This window comes from Dromaius novaehollandiae, chromosome 2, assembly GCF_036370855.1.
Source record: "Dromaius novaehollandiae isolate bDroNov1 chromosome 2, bDroNov1.hap1, whole genome shotgun sequence".
NCBI lineage: Eukaryota > Metazoa > Chordata > Aves > Casuariiformes > Dromaiidae > Dromaius > Dromaius novaehollandiae.
The window spans coordinates 124,857,093-124,864,580 of NC_088099.1; positions in this window are offsets into that span (position 1 = coordinate 124,857,093).

The following is a 7,488-nucleotide window of genomic DNA, read 5'->3' on the forward strand; positions in this document are numbered from 1 at the left end:
CATTGTTTTATCCTTAGCCTTGCACCATTTTTCCCATAAAATCTCAGTTGCTGAAGTTGAGATTATGCAAGAATTTCACCTTTTATTTTCTTTGTCATTGATAATCCTCATGGTTGCAAAGAAAAAGCAGAAATTTCATCCCATAAAACGTTGGAACTGAAAAATAAAAAGCAGTGCTTAAAGTTTTGGTGTCTTCTGGTTTACAGGGGCCTGACTTACTCTGACTGCTCAGTGTTGCTGTAGTGCAGGTGGCTACACAGGCACTGAGATGGCAGAGAAGCCACTGAGAGAAGGAAGCTTACCAGTAGCAGGTTGCAGTATTTGTATTTCTGCATCTGCATTTTTTGTAGTAGCTGTTACTAATTCTTAGATTAAAATAAAACGGTGGGATAAACATGTTCTCTAGATTTCAGCAGAAGTGTTTATTTGGGTTTATTTGGCATTTTAAGGCACTTCCCTCACAAGCACTCACCTGTAGCAGAGCACTGTGACTACTAATTTATGTCCTCAGCCTGTTTTACACTAGCTTATCCTTTTCTGACTCCAATAATGATTTGTTTATTTACTTGTGGCAGATGTGCCAAGCTTGAGGATTAAAAAAATGAAGAGCTGTCCCCCTCCATCCCCCAGTCAGGTGCCCCACAATGTGGTTGTTTATTCTGAGCAACATTGTTGGGTTCTTTATTTGCTTTCTGGTTTCTGAGCTTGAGGATAGACCTGACTCACATTTTCCAAGCCCTCTGCAAGCTGAAGAGCTTTTATTTTTTTCTTTTTAGAAAGAAAAGTTCTGTTCTATTGCAATCCCTCAATTCCTGCACCTCAAGTCTTCAGAACAAAAATCAAGTATAAAATGAGCTGCAACAAAAACCACAGGAGCTGGCAGCTCCCCATCATGTGCTACTTAAACACGCCTGCCAGGCTGGAAGCCGAACGTGGTGTTCTGTTTGCTGCAACATGAGAACAGTAGCTATCCACATTAATCGTTGTATCAAAATATTTTGTAATTTTAGCCAAGAGTAGGAAGACTGCTGTTAATACGTGATTTCAGTTATCACATGACCCTTGGAAAAACTAAGCCTGTACTACTCTGTCACCAAGCCAACAATTCCTTAACTGTAATTTATAACCAGAGCAGACCAATAAGGCTACCAGCATCCAACCAAAAATCACCACTCATGCAGAAAAAAGTCTTGAAGGTAGTTTTCTAATTCTGTCTAAATTTTTACCACTCCAACTGGTATTAAATCTCTGAAGTGAGACTCCACAGCTCACTGATATGCTGCCTTTTTGCCCAAGGTGTAGGTGCTCTTGCACCTGCCCTCTGATACACTGCACCCTCCTCCCCAACCAGTTTGACAAGGCAGTACAATCACCTCCAGTCACTCCAGCCTGACTGGCCTCATTTATTTGGTAACTGTTACTGCTCTTACAGTTCTGGCTACAAAGCTATTATTCTGTAAAGAATTTGAGAGTAAAAACATTCATTGAAGTGTACGCAGTGAATTTCCACTCCCTTGGATGAAATAGCCTGGAAGAATTCATTCCCTCCCTTTTCTTGAGGTGCAAGGGGAAAAATATATTGCAGCCTATTACATTCAGGAAAATTGTTGGAGGATTTTCCCTCAACCTGATCCCAATAAAGTTTATTTTATACTTTAAATATGACCTTCTATGCCCATAGCAGTTTTAATGCAGAGTGCTCTGCCCTGATCTGGAGCAGAGCTGAGTCCTTGTCTCCCAGTTTCATTCGGTGACATGACCATTCTGAATACTGATCCAGTTGGTGTCAGACACCGAGAGACTAGAAAAGAGGATGGAATTCAAAACCAATGGAAAGGAGTAAAGCCTACATTATATTATATTTGCCCCTCACACAACTGATGCACAGAAAAAAACATTACAGAAAGTTTAGTACCTTGCAGCTGTTAGACTTCAGCTCCACTAGATATGTAACATGGTTTTAAGGGACTTGATACATATCAAAACTTTTGCAGCTGCAGAACCCAAACCATTATACACCCATTAGAAGAGAAGGTTTGAAGATGTAACTGTCACTGCTAAATCAGGTATTGCTTCCAGTTTGCTGCACTGATCTAATTTCATATAACTTCAGGTATCATTTGTCCTCCAGCATAAACCCCTGAAAACCTATATGGACTGGTTTGTACTTACAGAGTTATGCCATAAAGCTACAGCATTAGGCACATCAACCCACATGCTTCTTGGCATTTGAAGCAGGACTATCATTTCCCGTGCTTGAGGAACGTAAATTTTGTCCGTGTCTGCATATAGAGTCATATAAAGTAGAAGTACAATACTGAGCATTGACTACAAAAATACCTCTAACTAGCCCCAGTGTGGCCAATCTTCCTGAGCCTCCCAGCCACATACTAAAATCTTCATACAGATCAACAGCCATACACCACATACCAACTTTGCACTTGGAGGATAGAGACTATGCTAGAAATGGCTCATGGGGAGGAGGTGACGGTGCTCAGCAGGAGCCAGGCTGGAGGTGTTTTCGAGTTTCAGAGCAATTCTGCAGTGTTAGCCAAAACCCGCATGGTTGGTTCACTCCTTCCTACAGATCGCCAAGCAGCCTCGATGCAAGCAGAGGCCTGAGCTACATCATGTGTTGGCCCATGCATATGAATTGTGTGACTTACTTTTAGGTTGCATAGACTAAAGCAGGTAAAGTAAATGTTACCAAGGAAATTTTCCTCCATTATTTTTTTTCTTTTTCATGGTTTGTCCATATCACTCCTAAAGAGCATGAACTAGAGTACATTAATCCCAAGCGATCAGGTAGAGACACCCAGTTAAAGAGGAGCTGCTAGTTTTAACATCACTTGTCACATTTGTGAGCATTTTGAGACAGAGTACTTAAAAAGTCAACTGAGATTCAGCTTTCCTCCAAGAAAATACCAGTCAGTTAAATGGTTTAGAGGTTAAAAATGTTTTAGCATGCTGTGATACTGAGATTTTTTTTTTTAATTCTGAAAATAGTTAACGTTTCAATAAACAGAAAAAGTGAAAATAGAGGATTTTGCAGATAAGTAAAAACTGAGTAAAGAGACATTATTAATATTCTAAAATACAGCAACACAGCACATCAAGTACTTTAAATGCTTGTAAATGTAAACAGATGAAGAACTAGATGCAAAAATAATAGGGGTTTTTTTTGTTTTTGTTTTTTTTTTTAGAATGTGAGAATTTGTTGTGAAAGGCAGAAGCAGTAATTCCAGATTGCTGCCATAATGCAAAGGAGAAAACAGAATAAACTGCCATAACATCATGGCAATCTGCCTCCTGCTTTCCTCATCCTAGCGCTAAAAAGCTTTACCTGAGGAGACACGTACATGCAGATAGGTACGGCGACATGATTACAGTAATGTTTGTGTGCTTAAGAAGTAACCTGAGTAACTTGAGATACCATGTTTAAGAAGTTAGCTGAGGCATATCTGTGCTTGCCTCTAAGCTCGTTCAATAAAATTAAGATGAGTTAGACTAAAGCATCACTGAAAGTAACTTAGCATCCCCTAATAAATCTTCTAAAAAGTCTTATGAAGTGGTTGGATTGAGCAAGTCCCATTGCAACATCTTTCGCCTACTGCGTAGGTAACAGTTGGAAGCAATGGCTTCTGAGCATGCGTGTTGGCCAGAGAAACTCCTGAATATGAACCACAGTTACTGAGGGCTGTATGTGCTACATAGCTGTAGTTAACTCAGCACACCTACTTACTCTACAGATTGTTTTTTTCTTTGAAATTCAAGCATGCACTCCAGGGGAGACTTAAGGCGCCAGCAAACTGGTTCTGTAGCATCTCAGTGGCCATAACAGAAAAGGCTGCTTTACCCTTCTGGATAGCGGAGATACTGACCACCACTCCTCAGAACAGGTAGAGCAGAATGAGCCCGTATTCCTGTCGGAGCTGCTCCCATTCACAGTTCTTTATGTGAGCTTAAACTGTGGAGAAGGGTGAGTTCACGCCACAGTAAGGCAGAGGCTGGGCAGTCACGTATTCCGGTCTAGCATGACTGTGCTCTTTGCTTACAGGGACAATACGAGGTCTCTGCTGAACTTAACTACATCCACCACCTTGGTGTGGTTCTAATTAATCCTTCTGCTATCTCCAAGTTGCTTAGCATAGGCAGGGCAGTTTGCGGCAGAGCTGTGATTAGAGCCAGGAGACTTCTGATTGCTACCTTGATCTTGCTTCTAAATACTTTAAGTATGTCCAGACTGCATCTATTATATCACTGTGGCTTTAGAATACGGAAACTCAAAAGATTACCAAAGTCATTTCACACTGACACACGTAAGGACTTGGATCATCAAAAGCACCTTTTAATCCCTTGCTTTAAGACTTTAATATCTGGTACTAGTAAGCATGTTCTGCAGAACAATCTCAATGTACAGTACAAAACTCAAGATTTTCCATGCCAGCAATTACAACGCAACTACTTCACAATTGGAAAACTGAAGCAGGTAGGCCAAAGAGTCCAGTTCAAACAGCCTCCAATTCTGGATGCCAAAAAGCTGAAGTATTAAGATGCAGGCATTCAGACTAACTCCTCAGTTCTTTTGCCCATAATGCCACTGTTTTCCCACTTTTCAAATATGCTGACATCTCATTTTATCAAGACAGTCATTTTTTAAAAAAGTCAGCCTTTAAGCCTTCTCCAAAAGCAATTTTTCAGCTCATCAGCAGAAGGGGCATTGTTCTTGGAAAGGGGGACAAGATCATTAGCAGACAATAGTGGTGAACACACATGGCAGACTATTTAAAACTCACTGTTTTATTCTGCTTAATTTAGAAAATAAGTTATAAGATTGAAACTGAAACTCATAAGGAGTTTATGGTGGAACTGATAATACCAGTCCTTTTTCAAAAGGTATATGTAAGAAGCTCCAGTAAGGATACATACTCTTATGTACATACTTCAATTTGACCCTGCATGCATAAAAACTAACAAAATTGAGCCCTTCATCTGAATATGGTGACAATATAGCCCTTCACCATCGTTGATGCATCTTTATAACAACACAGCCAGGAGAAGAAAACACTGATATTTCAGATAACAATATTTAAGTTTATATTGCTTTTTATGGTACTGTAGCTAAAAGTTACCGAGCAAAGTGCCCTAGTTAGCGTCAAACTTATTTGCTCCAATAATGAAAGCATTGTTAAATGTTAAGAGAGAGCGCCCTTGCTTTTCTTTTACAAGCACTTGGCAGGTCATAAATAATACATGAGAAAAACAAAGGAAGTAAAATTGTGCCAGCCCCCAAAGCACCCTAAGGTTCACTTAACTATCAGAAGGATTTTCCCAGTGAAGAGAAATTGCTTGCATAAAGCGAGATGTAAAGCATTTTATACTGGCAACATTCATCTTTCCTATGTATTTTATCTATTTTGTTTTATTCTGCTGTATCACAAGTTTTGATCATGTTAGCAGTTGCATACTGGTTGAGCACAGATTAGGTCAGTAATGAACATGTCCTTAGAAATTCCACTTTTATTTTTTCCAGGTGTAGAGTGTCAAAAGTATTATGAGTGAAGATACACTGGGCAGCTAAGCACTTTTAATAAAAAAAGATGTGTCACATAACATACCTTGAGCTAAAAGTTGTGTTAACCTACATTTGTGTGAGAGGGACTTACTGCTGCGGTAAGAGCTGCTCGACAGCAATGCTCCCATCCCCTCAGAAAACCCTCAAACCTGAGGAATATTTGATAACAGACAGTTCAGCCATTTCTGCATCTGTGATATGTCTATTGTTTGTATCCAGCAGGTAAAATATATTCAGTTTTACATAAATTTCTCTGGTTAGTTTACTCAACTTTAGCAGGAAATACCCAAAGCAAAAGATGTTTGTCATATCCATCTGTTTTACCTACCTTGTACAGCCTGATGCTGCAAAAACATCTAGCAACCAAAACTAAAAGAACTGTGCAAAGACCCCCTCGTCATTAGTCCCTGAAAAAATGCAAAGCATTATTAGCAAGTTGGTCCATTCCATTCTGAATATTTTTCTTACTGTAAATTTGTTAGTGTGCCTCCAGTCATCATCAGCCTCTCCACGTCTGCCATGAGGTATCTGTGTATTGTATACACTATCTATTTGTGCAAGATCCAAAAGACAGACCATATAATAGTTCATGGCTCAACACCTCCTACTATTTATTTTCCCTATGAAGTCCTAGGATTTATTTTTTGACAATGGAACAGAAATTAAATTCAAGAAGAAAACTGAATCACAGTAACCAACAGTTTCATTTCCCAGTCTAAAGATCCTGCACACAAAACCTCAAATTCGTGCAAAGTCAGCCTACAAGTATCTTCCTGCCTTTAAGAGACTGAAGTTGTAATAACTATACTTCAACTTGAAGAGGGTGTACAGAATGAAGAGCCATAAGATTATATGTATTTTTTACAGTTGTAATCTGGCATTATGAGACTGTGCTATTATATGCTGCAGCTTCAAGAAGAACGTTATTAAACTGTATGTGTGGACTCACCTTTATTAAGCATTTTATGAGCAGGCATGACAGACTTGACAAGAAATTAGTAGCTATATATAATTTTATAGCTACATGTATTTTTATAGTTTCCTGAAAGCTAAAGTTTGCACAGACTTGCTTTAATTACGCAATTATAAAACAATTCATAATGCCAACCGGCTATCAGCTGACATTATCTGTGTATGTCAGCATCAGTTGCTTTGCTGAGCTTTTGCATATCTCCAGTCTCCCTTTAATTATTATACTTTATGAACCTATCAAAGGTGAATACAGCCACTCATACCCAATAGATACTCTGATATGTTCTGCACATTATAGTACTACAAATTAATTATAAGTAGCAGATACTTCCAGAGAAATTCTCATCTGAAGAACTGGATTCCAGTCTGAGGATTTCCTTGGCAGACTTAAGATAGCCCAACCTTCTGTGGCTCTCTGGTTTGCCGTGATTGACTCACACACTTTACCTTTGAAAGTTGCTATGCCACATTGTTTTTTGAATGGAAGAATAAAGAATAGTCTCACTCTTTGGCTGAGGCAGCTAACAGAAAGGTGGAGTCCTCTTGATCACTAAATTTGAAAGGAGAAATCAGTGAAACAGCCAGACGTTTCTTTGATGCATCCCTGTATGCTTAAATCCTGCTTCCCTCAACAGAGGGCAACAACAAGAGGGAATATCATTGTACATAGTTCCCATCCTTTTTTAGCCAGTATTTAGCTGGCAACATACTTCTTCTAGGCCTTTCTGAAAGTCACACACCCATTGTTGCTCTTGGTTTTGTCTAGGGTTTTCTTTTAGCTTTCAGATGCCCTGCTGTTTCGGCTGTTTTGCCTCACAGACTTCCAGAAAGCAATAGGCATATCAAGAGAAATTTTATCTGACCAATTACAAGCTAGGATTTAGCTCCAGTTTAAGACACCTAAATTCAAGTGTCTACCTATCTATAACTAGGCTCAATGG